At 42.2% G+C, this 20,551-nt stretch overlaps 1 protein-coding gene across 3 annotated transcripts in view; it reads right to left on the bottom strand.

Moving 5' to 3' along the window:
- MCC (MCC regulator of WNT signaling pathway) overlaps positions 1-20,551 on the bottom strand; it is a 324,907-nt gene that overhangs the window by 191,481 nt on the left and 112,875 nt on the right. The gene's annotated exons all lie outside the window — the stretch shown is intronic.

Below are 20,551 nucleotides of genomic sequence, written 5' to 3'. Positions count from 1 at the left end.
CTACTTTCAGCTTTTCACCTCTCTGTCAACGCTGACGGCTATTTCAGCAGAGGTCAGGGAAGATTTCTCATTGGTAAGATTAGTGGTGTGTGAGCTGTGTGGATGCGCTGGAAGTGTGGGAAGCCACTCCACCGGAGGACAAACAAGACCAGGGAATCTGATAAGCCCAGCCTTGCCCTGTGTGCCCACCTCTCAGTTCTAGAACAATCCTGCATATGGCCACTGGCTTGGAGGCTTCTCACCATTGGATCCCAACTAGGTTCACAGGATTCTGCCCCCAGAAATGTCACATTTGCTCCATAGTAACTTTTCACATAAGGTATTGTCAGGGCATCTGTAAGTTCAGAGGACAGACATGGTGGCTGTTTCATGCCTACTTAGGCAATGAAGTGTCTGCATATGTGGCAGGGTTAGTAGGAGTCTGCGCTTACACTAGGATGAAGGAATGAAACTCCTATCCCTCATCTATCCTCTTGAATCATTCCATATGAATGAAGAGGTTGTATTAGAAACAAACGTATTGTAAAAACCAAATTTTCAAAATCATGAAAAACAGGAGTAGTTATGGGTGACATGCCTGAAAAGTAGAAACTGCAAACTACAATGGATTCTCACTGAAATCAGAATCTGAACACGAAAAAAAAAAGTATCTACAATTCTTTAGTTACTACACACTTTCTCTAAGACAATGTCTGTAAGATGCTAGAAGATTCTAAATGATCACAGCTTAGTAAAGTGCAGCTTACTAATGTCTGGCATTTAAAAACCGGTGGGTATTTGATAACTAACACCTCACTAGATCTCTCAATAAGAATACATTAGTAAATAAAATTATGTTTGTACATAAATTACATATATAATCTATATTTATCAATTCAGAGAGAGAGAGAGAGAGGATACACACATATGTAAAAAGGCAAGAAAAGCCAGAACCTTGGGACACCTGGGTGGCTCAGTGGTTGAGCGTCTGCCTTCTGCTCAGGGTGTGATCCTGAGGTCCTGGGACTGAGTTCAACATCAGGATCCTGGCAGGGAGCCTGCTTCTCCCTATGCCTGGGTCTCTGCCTCTCTCTGTGTCTCTCATGAATAAATAAAATCTTTATTTAAAAAAAAATGAAAGAAAGAAGAAAGAGAGAGAGAGAGAGGAAAGAAAGAAAGAGAAAGAGAAAGAAAAAAGAAAGAAAGAAAGAAAGAAAGAAAGAAAGAAAGAAAGAAAGAAAGAAAGAAAGAAAGAAAGAAAGAAAGAAAGAAAGAAAGACTGGCCAGACCCCGTTCTTGACCAAGCAGCATGGTACACATTTCCTTCTCACTAATCTTAAATCCTTAGATATTTTCAACATGGACATTTGTTGCTGACAGCCACCATCAGGCAGAGCTCTATGACCAGAGTCCTCTCCCGGGAAGGCCAGAGAAAAGGCTTCATCCCATTCTTGGAAAGCACTGAACTGCTACATGTAGCCTAAGCTTTTAAAACCAAAAGAATCCCATCCTACAGACAGCTTTGCTATGTTAGCATGCAGTTGTTATACATATACAACAAAAATGTATATGTATACATGTACATGTATATGTATATGTAAATGTATATGTATACATCTAAATATAACCATCTTTTTTTTTTGTAGCTTGCCATTATGCAAACACAAAATCTCCACCAGTTCAGGGAACATTTATCACCACTGGAAATTTCATTCTCCCAACTCCCAGCCCGTTACTCCGATAACTGTTCCTTCTACTAACCATGCACCAACACACACTGAATGCCAAAGTACAGAATCCCAGGCACAGAACATAAAACTAGACAGAATGCTGTTTCCGTGTGCATGGAGCTCAGAGGGACATATTTTTGTACTTTGCAGGTTGCATAATTTCTATGGCATCAGTTTGCTCTGTTGCTTTAAAAAAAAAAAAATCTTAAAAAAAAAACATTTTGCTCCAAGCTTTACCCTCCTTCCTGCTACTGCTTCTTTTTCCCACTCAATTCTGATTTGTCTTTACCTTTGATTGTTGCTAACCATTTTCATCTTTAATTTCCTTCCAAACACATATTCTCTGTTTGTCATGTTCCTCCTTCCTTCTGAAGTGTACTGGTTTTTCTGCATTTTAGAATCCTGTTCTGTGAGGCTTCCTTCTCAGTGAAAAGGTTCCTTGACTTGTGTTTTAGAATAACCTAACCAAGACTGTTTTCTAGAAGACTGCAGGAACTGAAATTGCTGCTCTCATGTGCCAGGTCATCACTGTTCCAATTTGCCACTTATTCCTGGGGTCTCTCTTCCCTACTTAGCACCCCACACCTACTGGATCTTCTGGCGGTGAGGAAGCAAACTCACAGATCTGGGAAGAAACGAGAAAAATCAGAGTCCTTGGGAGCTCAGGGTGGCCGGCTGATAAGACAGGAGGCCACGGGGCTTTGACACAGGACACGGCATGTGCACACTGCCCTCCCTAAAACTTACACAGCACAGGGGCGCTTGGAAGGCAGAGCGAACAAAATCTGCTAAAGCTGATTATGGAAGCGCTGTGACGTGTACAGCGTCATGGGCAAATGCTCACAGCATTCTGGATGTTCGCTCCGGCAGTTGGTGGCAGGCAGTGTCCCAATAAAAAGATTCAGTCACAGGGAGAACAATACTGGCACCCAAGGAATGCACAGGCCCCTGACTAAGGGCAACAGGCTAGCTAGACCAACAGGCCGCCAGTGGTCTGGATGGGGCTCAAGTTGGGCAAGAGAGGGGGCACCAGAGGCTGAGAAAGAGTGGGCGGGGGAGGGGAGAGAGCGAGAGAGGGGGAGCGAGTGAGGGAGAGAGAGCATGTGAGAGAGAGTGCAAGAGTGAGCACGCCTGAGAGAGCGAGCACATGTGAGCGAGACCAAGTGAGCGAGAGAGAGCAAGGGAGCAGGCTGCAGGTCCTTCCCAACGCACAGAGGGAAGGGCCACCATAACGGGGCTCACCCATTCTGAAACCGCTCAACGAAAAAAGTGAAGATCAATTTCTAATTCCAGACACGTGCTATCTTCCACACACACTCACAGTGAACCTGCCAGTTCCCTTTGTTACCTTGGTCACTCACAGTTGTGTAACTCCCTCATCAGAGGCAACTCTGTTCAGAAGAGGACACACCAGCTAATACCCACAGCCCGCTGAGTGCCAAAGCTCCCCCAACCCGCCCCACAGGACACATCTTTTATTCCCCCCAGTCCCCTTCGCACACAAAACACAGCACAAGGGACCCAGGCAGCCAAGTCAGAATTTGCTGGATTGGCAGTTTTTGCAGAAGTATTGTCTCTCTGGGTCCCCCCTCCCACCCTGTCTCCATATTCCAGACTTTAAACACGAGGCTGTGCACCATGGTTTGAGTGCACAAAAGCACAAAGCCACACCAAACAGCCCTGACAAGTGCCATGGGTTGTGGCCAAAGCCCAAACATGCCCCCTGCTCATCCCCTCAGGCATGGTCTCAAAGCCCACAAAGGACACCAGAGTGGAGGATGGGGAGACACCACCTGGTGCTCAAAGGTCTGTGCTCAGGGGTCCCTTCTTGTGGGCCCTGTCCACAGAACTTTCTGGTCAATCCATGGCCATTAACTGAGTTACTTTGCATGCTCACATTGCCCTATGCATGCAACATCCCTGAATAGCTGTGGTCCAACTTGAGAAGCTCAAAAGCTTCTCAATAACCTAAAAATTACCACTTAAAAATAAAATGTGACGTGCTAGAATAGAGATGCACCTGAGATCAGGGAGTAAGCCAGCTCTGTGCCTTGAGTCCTCCTACTTTGTCTATCCCACTACCCGTGTCAACTCCAGCACCTAAATTCGGTACAATTTCTACTTCCCTGCTCAACACTCAGTTCACCAGCCACTCTCACCTGGATCAGTTCAGCCTGCTGATGGTTTTTTCTGCCTCTACTCTCATTCCCCTTTTAAGCCATGCTCCACTTGGCAGCCAGGCATATCTTTCAGACCTCTGCTTCAATACAGGGCCCTCTTAAAAATATCAGTCAGTGGTTCCTCGTTACCATCAGGATACAGTCCAGGTCACAAAGCCACCTGGCCCTGGTTTAGCGATACTGAAACACAGTGCCTCCAAATCACCATGTTCAACCCTGCCCCTGGACTCGGCACACAAACCCTCCACCCAACCCAGAACACAATTCCTGTCTTCCCTCCCACCCCCACACTTTACTTGGCTAGCTGCATCCATGCCTTTAAGTTTGGGTTGGATATTTACTCTGTGCCTCTCCTTCAAGCTACTGTCGTAAAACATATACCGAGCACAAATGCCTAGTAGCATACCTCTTTCCTCTATCAGATGTCAAACAACTTAAGGGAACTAGAACAGAACCTTGTGCAGAGTACTCTCTTGATACCTATTATGGATAAGGAATCCCAGGATAGGAACCAGGACCTGTTTACCTTTACATCTTTGTCTTTAGCATAGTACCTAACAGAAGCAAGTGACTATGGACAAATTCTGGAGGCTTTCGTGGAAGGCTTCACACAGGAAGAGATCATCTCAGTCCTGAAGGAAAGAAAATGGTTCACCCGAGGTTTGGGAAGGCCCAGTTGTGACTATGGTGTCAGCGGTTGTCACTCTAGGAAGATCCTCGTATTAGAACAAATGCAGGGGCACCTGGGGGGCTCAGTCAGTTAAGTGTCTGCCTTCTGCTCAGGTCATGATCCGGGATTCTGGGAAGGAGCCCTGCATCAAGCTGCCTTCTCAGCAGGGAGCCTACTTCTCCTTCCTTCTCCTTCTATGTGCTTGTGTTCTCTCTATTTCTCTAATAAATCTTTAGGGGGAAAAAAAATGCAAAGCCTATCCTATTAGCCTTGTGCCCCCACATCAATCATGAGTGCCAGAGACAGGCCCCACCTTCCCCAAAATGGGACAAAACACTTCATTTGGGTACCCCCGAAAGATCACTAAACTGAATTACTAAGACTAATTTTGTACAACTGAAGTGTGAATGACTATTGTCATTGTAACTGGAACAACAAAGCTAGTTTGTTACATCATCATAGATGTTCAGAAGTAAGAATAATATGAAATGAAGCTCAAATGCTCTGACATCACTGAGAGGTTGCTAAAATCGCCTATGCGACAAATAAACGGGCACCTTGACGGTTAAGCCTTATCAAACCTCCGGTCATTTCCAAGAATTTTGACGGTGCCCCAGTGGATGAGACAGATCCTAAGATTTTTTAACAAGGGATCAAAACTTTCTTCAGCATCCATTAGCTGAGTATTTTCGGACACTAAACACCAGCACTACCTCTTCTCCTCACAAAAAACAAAACCAAAAACAACAGAATGCCCACAGGGCCCAAAACAGGTGGCCAACATCATAAATCCATTTAAAAGAATAAGCGAGGCACCTGGGTGGCTCAGTGGTTGAATGTCTGCTGGCTCAGGGCATAATCCCAGGGTCCCAGGATCGAATCCCGCATCAGGCTTTCTGCAGGGAGCCTGCTTCTCCCTCTGCCTGTGTCTCTGCCTCTATGTCTCTCATAAATAAATAAATAAATAAAATCTTTAAAAAAAAAAAGAATAAGCTTTCAAACACGTTAATTTTTTCTTCAGAATACATCAAGTAATTTAGACATAGAGTGAATTAGACATAATTCACTTAGAATCTGAATCAGACTCCCTATCACATTCTCCTCTTCCTTCACTACCATATTGCCTACAGCCTGCAAGCAAACTCGAAGCCTGAGTTCAGTCATTTGACAAATACTTACTAAATGCCTAATGTATGCCAGGTGAGGCTAGAATAACCATACCCATCTCTCAAAGTAGTCACCAATTTCTTTGTTGTTCAGTCAGAGCTGTTCCTTTTCTGGTCATACCTTGTTGGGTAACAAGTCTATTCCAGGGGTCAGGAAGCTATGGCCTGTAAGCCAAACATGGCCTGCTGCCTGTTTTTATAAATCAACTTTCACTGGAACCCAGCCATCATGGGTCCCCATTCATGGACATGGCAACGGTGTGCTTTTGCGGTTAGGAGGGCAAAGAGTTATGACAGAGGTCAAATGTAACATTTTCTATATGGCCCTTCTAGAAAAAGTTTGCCGAGCTTTGCTTTACTTATGATAACTGTTCCTATGGGTTTCCTACCTACCTTGGTGATTGTGCCTTCACAGGCTTCTGTTATTCTGTTGCCAGTGAAGGTGTAAATTAAAGGTGGTGTCCCCAGGATCTGGCAGTCTTCCCACCTGACACATTCTCCCTCCCTCGTGGCTCCCATGGCACCCAAACATCCCTCCATCACAAACCTGCAGTGGAATGTTCTCTGAGCTTGTCTTCCCCAGACAGACTAGGCTCCTTAAGGACAAGGCCCATGAGTTACAGCTATAATTCAGCACAGCACAGGCACACAGTAGCCATTTAAACAATATCCTCAAGGCAGATGAGTGTTTACAAGGTATTTCAAAAATAAATGTATCTGGAGGCTGTGAAAAATGTTCAGCCATGGTCACTGGTGAAAACACAATAGTTCAATTTTGTGTTACCAGTTTTTGACCTGTTTCTAGACAACACAGGTGACAAGGTGGAAACTCTGACTAGGGGATTTCTCCTCAAGATAAGGGTTAAAAGCCTGTATTTGCCATTTTCTAGCTGTATGATTTTAATGTATCTACTCTCCAGGTCTCAGTGGTCTCATCTATAAGATGAAGATGATGAGATACTAGGTGGTTGTGAAACCAAGAATATGTATAAAAGGCCCATCACACCTTGTCAAGCAATTTCAGTGCTCAGTAAAGAGGAGCTGTTATTTTTATGGACAAATTCCTCTGCTTTAAGGCTCCAAGTACACTGGCAATGAACATGGCTGTAATTAGTGTTATCTGTGTTAGAGCAGCACATTTCAACTTTTCATGGCAAGAGCCCAGGTTCAGGTGGTTGGTTCAGATTTAACATTATAAAAACAAGTGGCTGGATCTTATATCAGTAAAAATAAGACATCAGACTCTAAGAGCGGAGCTTTTGCCTCTCCTCCATTAAGCTTCATCAGTTACAAAACATTAGTGCTGATACTAAGTGGAATCACCAAACTGTTCTGTAAATGGTCTTTCCCTGACTGACTTTACCATTACTTTTCTTAGCTATAACACATGCCTTAGAATTCAAGATATAAATTTTTAAGAGTAGATATTTTGGTATTCAAAACGACAATTTTGAGTAAGTGATTTTTAACCTCTCATTATTGCTGAGACACTTTTTACAAATTAATGAATATATGTAAAAGTTCATCTTTAAAAAAAAGTAAAGATTATTTCTATGGGGTTGGGGCAGACATACTTAAGTTCTGTACAAGTCAAAACAAAAAGAGGGAATAATACCAATAAATTTGCCAAAAGGGGAATACACAGATATTTCATCAGTATATTAAGACATTTGGGAGAGGCTAGGAATTAGGGGGAAAGGTGGAATCTTAAGCTAATTAGGGGAAAAGCTCTGCCCTCTGCCTATACTCCTAAATTGACACTCCGGTTGCATCACGTGACTCTGATGGATGGCCAGAGAGCTGTCATTTATCTTCTGGAGTGAAACCAGAGAATTCAGGCAGAGCCCACTGAGCATTGCCCATGGAAGTATTATCCTATCTCTTCCCAGGAGACAGGAGAAACACTGAGGGGTCAAAAAGGACATGTGCATTGTGTGCACATCATGCCAAAATATTCTGCTCTTGTGCCAACACAACACATCTTGGGGGGCCAGGGAAGTATAGTGTAAACATGCAAAACCTAATTCTTCAGTATTTGTATTTTCTGCAGCTTGATCTATATTCTCTATTGACCAGACTTTGCAAATTGTTTAGCTCAGAAAGGAGCCACAACTCCTGAGCATCTGGGTTCCTAAGAAGATAGGCAGGGAAGAAGATGGGAAAGGTCCCTATCCAGCTTCTCTTACTCACCAACCTAAGTGAAAGAGACTGGCTTATAAATGCTTCATCTATAATAAATAACCTGTATAATGTATGCTGGGTAGGTGGATCCATACCCTGGCTTTTATTAATTTTATTCTTCTGCATCTCCAACATTTGCATCTCGTGATTAGCTGGTAGTTCTGTCACTAAGCTAAAAGGCTGGGGGTTGGGCAGAACAGTGTTTCAGGAACAGAGTGAATGTCAGACAAGGGCAAAGGGCACTGTGTGATCTGCTGAGTGCCTCTGCTTTCTCCTTATTACTGACATTACCATCCACTCAACCAGGAGGCTAGGAAGGTAGGTCAGGATAATCAGTTAAGTGCATTAGGGTTTTTCCCCTCTTCTTTCTTACGAATCCCACATAGGCAACTAATGAGAAAATGCCTAGAGGTAGAAATGAACTTCATATCACCAAAGTGTGGGTGCATTTTGATTCACATAGGTCAAAAGTAAGTTACCCTCAGATAAGTTAGGAAGCTATTTTTTCACATAACAAATGAACTTACTATAGAATTCTTTTAGAATGTCAACATCCTCTCAGGCATTTTAAATTATTAAAACTTTGATTTGCACACAACGTGTTTGGCAATATATTTTGTGCAACTCAAGATATACTCAGACACGAAGAAACCTCACTTTTAAATGTTTAGCTACTTTAATTAATAACCATCATTCTAAATAGGAGTGACATAATAAGAGCAGCTTTGGAAATAACCTGGAACCAAGATTATCCATAGAAACCCTCGACATATTATTGACAATATGTAGTGTGTGTGTGTGTGTGTGTGTGTGTGTGTGTGTGTGTTTAACAGGAGTAGGAATAGAGTCTAAGATAAATCTCTGTGTAAGGGAGAACTGTATTAAGACCACTGTTTCTAAAACGTCCTCTGGCTCCTGCAAGTGTTTACAGCTTCCTGCTGTCAATGCCTGGAGACATAACCTGTTCGTTCCTTTTAGATCTGTGGTTGTTTTCAATGTTGGGGTGCTGATCTCATTTGAACAAAGCTGTCAGTTGCCAAGTCAGTTTGGAAACTATTGTTTGGAAGGTGCCGGGCAGTCTGTGCGCAGGGAGGTTTGAGGAAACAGCCATTGGCAATGAATTCACTCCAGAGGCCTTTCCTTGGGGCCCTCAACTCCTGCTGTGACTTCCAATATTAAGTTATTAGCATTAAGAATCCGCAATTAAAAAACAACAGTGATCAACTGTTCTATTTATCCACAAATTTATCTACAAATGGTTTTAACATGGTGTTTATATTTTCAAAAAAGTCTATTTAAAGACGTGTGAGGTTAAAACATTAATGTCTCACAGAGTAAATCATTTCTCATATTAATAGCATATTGGTAGTCATTAATTTTTAAAATAAAACCACTGTGTAAGAAGTCCACTCTAGGGGACGATATCATGAACCCCCTTCTATTTATTTTTCCCAACTTTTACATATGGCTGGAATTTTCCATAACAAAGATCTGTCTCCAATCCCTGCAGACTACACACATGTTAAGTTAAAGGTAAACTTCATGTCCCTCCAACATGGTCCAGAAGGTCTGGGTCAGCTGTGATGAGGGTACTGATCCTGCTCCAACCACCCAAACTGGCCTTCAAATTAGCTCCCACTGTCCTTCACACAGCCTTCTCAGCCCCACACCCAGGTGACCAGCCAGGTTCAAGTTACTGGTTCATCACACTCTCCCGGGGAACCATCCAAATAAAGCCAACCCAGCTGAACAGAAACTCTTCTCTCCATTTCATTTCACTTAGAATTTCTAAAAACATCCGTATAAGGATCCGAGGATAAAGTGACTAAGGTAATTTCCAGCAGAAACACTGAGGGTATGTAAATTATTTAGGAGACTCAGACTCTGGATAATTTGTGTTCAGTGTTTACTCAGGTTTCCTGAAAGTAAGAATGAACATCCTTCTCTCTCAGAATCAGGCAGGAAAACAAACTGGCATGGCAGTGTGACTTGGAGAAAGCATCCACCATACAGGACTCATTAATGAACAGGAGAGCTAATGAAAGTGAAACTGTTTTAAAAGTAAAAGCCATACTGTGATATCAGCCCATGTTCTACAACTATTCAGGCCCAGTCTACTCACCTATAAAAGACGGGATTTTCCTTCCTGTACATCAGACCCCCCTGAGCATAAAGGCACACAAGTCTAAGGCTCTGTCACACCTAAAACACAGCTCTATTTTAATTTTTTTTAAAAGATGTATTTATTTTAGAGAGAAAGAGAGCACGCATGAGCAGGAAGGGTAGAGGGAAAGAGAAAATCTCAGACTCCCCCTTGAGCACAGAGCCTGACTTGGGGCTCAATCTCATGACCCTCACACCATGAACCTAGCCAAAACCAAGAGTTGGATGCTCAACTGACTGTGTCACCCAGATGCCCCAAACACAGCTCTGTTTTAGTCTTTCTTCCAGAAGCAAGTCTATCAAAGAAATGCTCAAATACTTTAAAAGGAAAGATGGTCCTAGCCAGCCTTCATTTGAATAAATGAAGCTTCAACTGTAGACTCTGTAGTGATTCCTTACATGTTTCCTTAACCCACCTTCTCCCACATCCAACTTTTTCCAAAAACAAAAAAATTCACTTAAGGACATAACTAACAAGCACCTATTATAAGCAAGGATATATTCTAGGACAATAGATAAGATCAAATAAATATAGGTCCTGTCTTTCTGATTTAAGTTTTGAGGTATAGCAGTCATATAATCGACTTCACATTCCAAGTAGACAGAAAAGTTTGGCCAATGAAACACCTATGAAACCATCACCAAAATGAAGACAGTGACCCTCAGGAAGTACCTCAGCCCCTTCCCATTTCCCCAACCACAGGCAACCACTGATCTGTTGTCACTGTAGATTACTTTGTGTTTCATAGTTTCATATAAATGCAGTCATACGCTCTGTACTTTTTCTATCTTGTTTCACTTAGCATATTTTGAGATGCATCCATGCTGGCTATGGCATGTATCAATGTTCTTTTTATCATGGAGTACTTTATTTTTTAAATTTTTTTAAAAGATTTTATTCATGAGAGACAGAGAGAGAGAGAGAGAGAGGCAAAGACATAGGCAGAGGGAGAAGCAGGCTCCTCACAGGGAGCCCAATGCGGGACTCAATCCCAGGACCCCAGGATCATGACCTGAGCCAAAGGCAGATGCTCAACCGCTGAGCCACCCAGGTGCCCCTGTGGAGCACTTTGTTGAATGGATATAACAGTCTGTTTATCCATTCACTTGCTGATGGGAATATCTGGGTTTTTCCCCAGGTTTTGGCTGCTGTAAACAACGCTGTTATGAACATTTGTGTGTGTTTGGAATGGCTAGGTGATACAGTAGGTGTATGTTTAGGTTTTAAGACATTGTCCAACTGAGGGATCCCTGAGGTTTGGCGCCTGCCTTTGGCCCAGGGTGTGATCCTGGTGTCCCGGGATCAAGTCCCACGTTGGGCTCCCTGCATGGAGCCTGCTTCTCCCTCTGCCTATGTCTCTGCCTCTCCCTCTGTGTATGTATGTCTTTCATGAATAAATTAATAAAATCTAAAAAAAAATTGTCCAACTGGTTTCTCAAATGGGTGAATGATTTTATAAACGTACCACATTCATGCCAATCATTTTCTATTCAGTCTTTTTACTTTTAGCTATTCTAATGGGTAGGTAGTGGTTCTGGGTTGATGGCTATGTGGAAATTCAGAGGCGAACAGCAGGGTCAGAGGACATGGAAACTCCACAGCTCCTCCCATACAGTCTGGCCTATGTATCTCTTCATCTGGCTGTTGATTTGTATCCTTTGAGATCCTTTGTAATAAGTCAATCATCTAATGAGTAAACTAGTTTCTTAGGTTCTACAATATAAGCCACCATAGCAAGTTAATCATACCCAAGGAGGGATCATGGAAACCTCTTTTTATAGCCAATCAATCAGAAATACAGTTAATAACCTAGACTAGAACTTGGTATCTGGGGATCCCTGGGTGGCTCAGTGGTTTAGCGCCTGCCTTTGGCCCAGGGCCTGATCCTGAAGTCCCGGGATCAAGTCCCACGTTGGAATCCTTGCATGGAGTCTCCTTCTCCCTCTGCCGGTGTCTCTGCCTCTCTCTCCTTCTGTGTCTCTCATAAATAAATAAATAAAATCTTAAAAAAAAAAAAAAGAACTTGGTATCTGAAGTGGAGGGCAGTCTCGTGGGATTCAGCTCTTAACTTGTGGGATCTGAAGCTATCTCCAGGGAAGTAATATCAGAACTTAGCTGAATTGTATGTAGGTCACCTACTTGGCATCTAAGAATTACCTGACGGTGTGGAAAAATGCGCACACATTAGAACTGGTTGCAGAACCTTACTGGGGTAGGTTGCAGAAGGGGTCTTCAAGGAAGACCCCCTGAGGGCATGACACTTGAGCCAGGGATGGCAAAGGCACTCAGGGCAAGGGCTAGCCCACCCATCACTGTAGCACAGTGCCTAGGGTTCAGCTATTTTCCCAAAAATGTAAGGGGGTAAGATGTGCCATGCCAGGTGTGAGGAGGTCAAAACACACATTCCAGGCAGCCAGGATTTCGCGAATAGGGGCAGAGACACCGGTATAACAATGAGGTGCTAAAGCACCACCAGCTCTAAGGGCAGTTACAAGTGTGATACAGGGAGTACAACGAGGTGGGACCGGCAAGCAAGCAGGAGGGCTGTCACAGAAGGCCTTGCATGCCTAGACCTGGACATTGAGAGAACTCACAAACTAGTGGCTGCAGACCTGCTGGCCCATAAGCATATTCTATTTGTGAATCATCTGAATTAATTACCAAAGTTTAAAACTCTGGGGATTTATATACAAATTTGGATTTTTGGCTTCTGTTTAAAAGATCTAGCCACATGGAGCCCATGACCCCCTGAGTCAAAAAGCCATGTTGTTCCTTGTGGAACAAGGTCCACCAAGGTCCCTAACTCAGCCTGGGTCCTCCAACACACTTCAATGTGTGGAGCCAGGTGCTAGATAAAATCTCCCCGGTGGCCGTGCTCAGCCTGGCACAGGACGACTGGTTGCAGGGACAGGGTAGGAGAGGCAGCAAGGGGAGTGGAAGCAAGAATTAGAGGAGAAGGTGGATTATTTGAGAATTTTTTAAAGCAAAGATTAAATGGTGATTCAGAAGGGAGTGGAGTCAAGGTTCCTAACCTAGAAAACACAATGGCAAAGTCACCAACAAGGGAAGATTTGTTTCTATTACTGGTCTAGAGATTTGACACTTCACCAAATATGTATTTCCCTTGCAGTATATCTAGCTTGACACCTGGCACTCCTTCCAAGCCCTGACGTACTAGCATTCTCTCTCCTAGGCCAAGGACTCCTGATGGCCTACGTGAAACTTCAAGATCCTTGTTCTGAAGCTATACCAGCAACACTTCCAGAGAGCTTACTATGTACCAGGCACTATTTTAAAGTCTTTCACAAACAATAACTCAAGTAATACACAATTCTTGAAGTAGGTATTGTTATTGATATCTTTATTTTGCAGGTAAGGAAATAGAAAAGTTAAGCAACCTCCCCAAAGACACACAGTCAAGAGATGATAAAGATGAACCTAGACAGTCTGATTCTAGACCATATTTTCTTCACTACTTTTTATCCTATACCTGAATCATTTGTAATTGGGAGACTCTGAAAACTCAGAATGTAAAGCAACTCTATTGGCTAATGTGCTGATCATCTCCACATTTATTACCTCTTCCTAGGCACCTGTTCTGGAGAATTGTTTTCAAATACAGATCTCAACTTCCTTCCTGTAAAACCAAGTTGGAAGACCCAGAAATCTTCCCCTTGTATCACACCACTGGCTGTGCCACAGTAGCCTGGGGGTGCTGGAGGCCCAACGGTGGCCTACTCACTCTGCAAGCATGCTGGATGGCTAGATCACCTAAGTTACCATCTTCTACTTTACAGTTATAGATCCTGCAAAAGTTTGATCAACTGTTCCATGAATTCCAAGAGACAGACCTGGTACCATTCTCACGTGAACATTCTTCAAAAACCTCAAGCTGCCTCCCACCTTCCTGTAGGCTTCTCTTCTCCAAGTTACTTCTGCTCTATGGATAAGGTCCTAAACCAGTACATCCAGGCCAAATTATCGTGCCTTTCCAAACAAGAAGTTATCATACATGTTTAATCTCTACTTTTTTTTTTAAAGATTTATTTATTCATTCAGAGAGAGTGAAGAGAGAGGCAGAGGGAGAAGCAGGCTCCACGCAGGAAGCCCGACGCGGGACTCGATCCTGGGTCTCCAGGATCACACGCTGGGCCGCAGGCAGCGCCAAACCGCTGCGCCACTGGGGCTGCCCCTAATCTCTACTTTTGATTGATCTTCAATTAATCTTCACTTCTAAAATTTAGGCTTCAAGCTGTACCATCACCAGCGTGAATTTAAATAATTTAATTATCTAAAAAAACATTTGGAAATATTACTAATGACTGTTTTCATGGATCGGTGAATTCCCCTCTACCTCCATTACCTTTTCAAGTTCACAAGTTTTTTATAATGGGATAGTCTTTATGTGGGGCACACCTGTGTAATATCTTTTCACTTGGGCCCTTAATGGTTTCCTCTCCTCTCCACCCTCTTTTAAAAAGTCTGCCTTTTTTTAAAAAGCCTGCTTTTATATACTGAATGCATGCAAGCTCTTTTTACTATTCCAAGCCTGACTTAGAGCAGCCCAATACTAAAAATGTTTATTTTCCTTGGAGGGAATATTCTTACCTTTAAGAATTTTCTAATGGTGGCACAACACTGAATTTTTTTTTTAACATTGCTGTGGGAAGTACAGAAGCCTTTTAAGACTCCCAGACTCAGTAAACAGTATGTTTTCTTCTGTGTAAATTCCAAAAGTACCACCACTAATCCAAACAGCAGCTCTTCAAATGACAGTAAACACCTCAACTGAAAGGTCATAAAAAGGAGCTTCCGGAAGTTCAAACAATGGTGATACACAGTTGCTACTAACTCCAAATCTCTTACAGAGACAATGAGGTCAATCTAAGTTCACATTCCCTTTCACAGACACAAAAATCAACCAGGGAATATCAAGTGGCTCCTTAGGAACATTTTTTGTCAGAAATCAATTAATTACATAGTATAGATAGGCTGAAAAGTGAAAAGAAGTTGGTAGGATGGGATCCCTGGGTGGCACAGCGGTTTGGTGCCTGCCTTTGGCCCAGGGCGTGATCCTGGAGACCCGGGATCGAATCCCACATCGGGCTCCTGGTGCATGGAGCCTGCTTCTCCCTCTGCCTGTGTCTCTGCCTCTCTCTCTCTCTCTCTGTGTGACTATCATAAATAAATAAAAAATTAAAAAAAAAAGAAGTTGGTAGGATATAAGTGATGTAGAAGTGGTGGCCCTACTCCCAGTTTATACTCAGTCTGCAGAACTGAGAGGAAAGGGCTTCAGAAAGAGGCTACATCCACAAGGACTAACCAACCACTGATGGATGGATCTACATAGTGCATTATTGATTCCCTAAGGCCTTTCAGTATACTGCCTGATTTGATGATAACCTCTGAAATGGGTATTTACAGATTCATACAGAGTCAAAGCTGCCAATGTCACTAAGCTGCTCACTATCTGAGTTTCTGACCTGAACCCAGCTGTAACACTAAACCTGATATGCTTTCCCCTGTGTTCCACTGAATAACATTATCAATCAATTTCCTTCTAAAACTTGCCATGGAGGTGTTCTGACAGCTGCTGTTCTAAAGATTTCCAGTCCACTCCACCTCAGGGAGTCACAACTTAGGCCAGGCACCATTTAGAATTGCTCTACCTCTAAAAGCTCACTCACCACCAAGATTCTCTTTCTGGTCAACCTTCCACTTGTCCCACCTTATTCCTATTGAACTTTCTTTGGGCCTCAAGAGTTACTTCCAGGCATTTACTGAACAGCATGCAATCTGGCTCAATCCTGCTAGTCACTTCTGCTGCATACTTGCACCCTCTCCACCCTACACTCCAATGAGCACTGCATGCCCCACTGAGTCCTTCACCTCCTTGATCTTTTCACATAATTATAATAAAAGGTTGGGAATCACAACCCAGGGAAACTCTACAGACACCAACTTGTTCCTGGGTCACTGGCATGTGCTGGAGAGTTAGACTATGATCATGGTCACCCCAGAAGCAGTGAGAATGATGCAGTGCCAGAGCTAGAGGGGGTATTAAATGACTTCATCTAATGCCTTAACTATAGAAATGAAGCAACTGGGCTTAAGGTGAGGGCTAGCAGGCCATAAGGTCTGTGCTGAGCAAGAAATCTTCCTGGGGTTAGGACAAAGAGGGAAGTTTTACTAACATACTTAAGAAGGGACAGGGAGCACCAAAAACAGAGACTATGAGTCCCTGGGAAGGGACTAACGTCACTGAAAAGGCAAGAGCCAGAAGAGAGAAAAAATGAGATGTGCTCAGATGTTTGCAGGCAAGGGGAAATCCACAAACACTTCTGTACAAGGATGCAACATGACAGGAAAGTTTAGAGAAGACTGTGCATGGAACAAATCAGGCTTTCAAATGACAGCTTTTATTTTCAAATTAAGTTATATTTGTGTCTAAATGCTCCATTTGCAAGTAACTAACCATTTAATGAGAGGGTCTAAGTTATTAAACCCCGTTAGAGCAAAGATGTTATAATTTCAATAATTTCCATATGCTTTTTCACAAGCTTTAAGTAAACTAATTGAACACTTTCTAAAACCAATAATGAACATGCCCTCAAATATTAAAAGCATTTATTGCTGGGATATGAAATTATATGAAAACTACAATGTTTTTCTTTGTGATAAATACTATTTGTCATCAGTGGAAAAGTCTTTTAGAATAGTCCTGGCCTCAAAGAGATGGAGTTCAAAGTCTGTCTCTGCTGTTAGGCAGCTGAGTGACTTCAATTGGATTTATCTTACTATTGCTTGTTGCATCTGAAAATGGGGATAATTGCACCTGTCTTGTATATTGTGAAAATTAAGGATGTATACCATTACTTGCTAAGGATAAAGCAATGCAGTTAGATCAGATATGTTTAACAGTAGCACCAAAACCAAGCTTTGAATTTCATTTTACCTTTCAACCAAAGTGAAAGGACAACCTACTTCTAAAAGGAACAAATTAAGTAATTTGGGTTAGCATCAGAGCATTAAAAACTTTGGATGGCTAACAAAAATTGCCCATAATGCTCTAATGCACATTTTAACTTCTTGCAATTGTCTCTGCCATTATATCCAGGTTAATCAGTTTCTCCCGGGTCCCAAAACTATCTTTAAATTATAAATTTCACTTTTCTCCAGTACACCAGAAAATATAAGCATGCTCAGTTTTGTCAAATAGTCTGGTGTGTCGAGCACTATAAAAGACATCAAAACATTAGAGATAACAGAATAGGAAACCCCACCAATAAATATCATGTATCATATAGTATGTAACCATATCTCAGATAACTCAAGACATCCACTTTCCAAGGCTTTCTTTCCTGAATTGAACCATACTTCATGGCAACTCAAGTTATCTAATATGGTGCTTCCAAGTAGGAACATGGTTCCCAAATTTGACTTCAGTTCCAATCCTGTAGCTGGGGTGCTTCGTTCACTCATGGACTAATCTTGTGCTGTAAGTAAATATGGATTATACTACCCCACTGATTTTTTTCTATCCTTAAACAAAGGTCAAATTGCATGTTTTAGCAGAGAGTAAAGCTTAAGTAAGTCTGGTGGAAACGACTGGGATTGCTTATAAATTTTTCATGGGCATATACTACTTCTCTACAACTATAATAGCTGTAAAGTAGGAGAGACGGATGTCTGTTCTGCTCATATAAGTGAAGAGTGAGGAATCTTCTCTCCCCTGCCCCAATTAAATCTATCACTTTCCATTACTCCCCACTTTTTAGCACCTGTCATGAAAATCCTAAAGAAAAAAAATCTGTAAGGATGACTGCTTATCAGCTATGCTCCTCATGGTTCTCTCTTGAGCCAACACATCCTTTGGGGTAAAGGCCAGTCCAGGCTAACCTAAACCAGTTGAAGGGATTAAGTACAACAGAACCGATGCCAGGCCACTTGCAATCAATCCACAGGTTATGCCTTTTAGCCCTAATGAGTCTGGGGGTCAATGAAACCCACAGACCAGAATATGATTACTCATGTCCCTATTAAAGGGAAAAAAAACTTATTTCCAAACCTAAGATATGAAGATCACCAAAGGAAAACCTGTAAATGTACAGAGTAGGTATGGAGCCCAATACAAAGAGACACTATGGGTCTAGATGTTGCACTAAAAAAACAAGACAAAACAAAACACAGCCAGAATCTCTCTCCAGTTGATCACCTACATTTGGAAACCACTGCTGCAGTGAGAGATCCTGGCCTTCCCAGACTCTGCCAAGTTGCCCTACTCAGGGTAAGGACGGCTCCAGGAGAGAAGCAGCTCACTTCCAGACCTGCCTCAGCCAGACCGGATGTACAGAGTACTTGGCAAAAAGCCAGCTGAACAAGGCTGTTCACCCTGGGACATCTCAAGCTCCTTCACTTTCCCCATGGGGAATCTACCATATACCTGTTCCCTTCAAGATTATCCAATTCTTTTTTTTTTAATTTTTATTTATTTATGATAGGCACACAGTGAGAGAGAGAGAGGCAGAGACACAGGCAGAGGGAGAAGCAGGCTCCATGTACCAGGAGCCCGACATGGGATTCGATCCCGGGTCTCCAGGATCGCGCCCTGGGCCAAAGACAGGCGCTAAACCGCTGTGCCACCCAGGGATCCCAAGGTTATCCAATTCTTAGTAGACTTCTTTACTCTTCAAATATCTAACTATCTTGAAAAAAAGGTACCTCAATTAGTTTCTTCTTCAAAAGTGGGATATAGAACTCCCCCTAGGCAAATTTGGGACAATTCTGAGTATCAAAATAAATAATAGTAATGATTATAGCACACAGGATAGAAAATAATTCACTATTCTGATACTGAACAAGATTTTTTTTATTTTTTTGTATTTTATTTTATTTTTTTAAGATTTTTTTTTAAAGATTTTATTTATTCATTCATGAGAGACACACAGAGAGGCAGAAACACAGGCAGAGGGAGAAGCAGGCTCCATGCAGGAAGCCTGATGTGGGACACTATCCCGGGACTCCAGGGTCACGCCCTGGGCTGAAGGCAGGTGCTAAACCACTGAGCCACCCAGGGATCCCCTGAACAAGATTTAAAACAAGGGAGATACAGTGGGTAAAGCTTTCTAGAGAAGAATACCAACTAATGCAGAAGGAATCCTAGAAGAAAGAAAATTGCCATTTTACAGCCACTACAGTAATTGTTTCAGGCAAGAATCTTCAGTAGAAATTGATACCACTGCTTGAAAGGTTGTTGGGAAACCACATAGTCTCAAAATATCACTTCAGAAATCATTCATGACAAAAGGAAAAAGGAGATCTTTATAAGAGAGAAATTAGCAGATACCATCTTAAACCAACAATCTCTGATGGCATCACCAATAATGAGACAAAATGACATGACATGTCCTACTGACAATGGTCTGGGAAGCACCCACATCTCCTGGGTTATTCTCCTGATGAACATATTCTCATGCCTGGACTCAGATTACACAATCAGATAAACCCAAATTGAAGGACAATCCTATCAAACATCTGGCCCAGATTCTAAAAGAATGTTATGTCATGAAGGACCTGGGACGCCTGGGTGGCTCAGTGGTTGAGCATCTGCCTTTGGCTCAGGTTGTGATCCCAGGGTCCTGGGATCAAGTCTCGCATCAGGCTCCCCACAGGGAGACTGCTTCTTCCTCTGCATATGTCTCTGCCTCTGTGTCTCTCTCATGAATAAATGAATAAAATCTTTTAAAAAACTAAATAAATAAAATCTAGGGAACTAAGTTCTAGATTTAAGGAGATTAAGGGGCGTGAAAACTAATGCAATTGATGAAACTTGATTAGATCCTGGGTGTTTAAAAACAGTTACAATGAACATTATGGAGACAACAGGGGAATTTAAATATGGCCTATATAAGGCGGTAGTACTGTATCAATGTTAAATTTTGGGAGAATGATACTTACATTACAGATATGTAGGAGAACGTCCTTGTCCTTAGAAGAGAGACCCTGAAGTGTTTTAGTTATGAAGGGTCATGATGTCTACAACTAATTCAAATTCAGAAAATAACTTATAAACCCAAGTATAGATAGAGGGATTGAATCCAAATGGCAAAATGTTAGAATCGGTGAAAGGTATACCCATGTTCATTATACTATGCCTGAAACTGTTCTCAAGGTTTAACATTTTTCAATAAAACTATAATATGAACAGCTAGGGCTTTTTAGTAAAAAGAAATTAAAATTATTCAGGAAAATAGTTATCAGTAATTTTCTCTATCAAAAATCATATAAAATATATTCTTGCAACTTTGACGGTGGGGAGGGTGGGGGGGAAGGACCCAAACTCCATTCATTCTGTTAATTGTATTTAAGTATGATGTACCCAGGGCTATACTGGCTGCCAGGAACACAGTAGGAGGCAAAACAAGTTCCTGCCCCTATAAAGCTTATACTTTTAGTCAGGGGATGATAAAGATTTTATGTTT

Source organism: Nyctereutes procyonoides, unplaced genomic scaffold (genome assembly GCF_905146905.1).
Source record: "Nyctereutes procyonoides isolate TBG_1078 unplaced genomic scaffold, NYPRO_anot_genome, whole genome shotgun sequence".
NCBI classification, from domain to species: Eukaryota; Metazoa; Chordata; class Mammalia; order Carnivora; family Canidae; genus Nyctereutes; species Nyctereutes procyonoides.
Note: the sequence above shows the minus strand (reverse complement) of the source record. Positions and strands in the feature narration are given on the sequence as shown.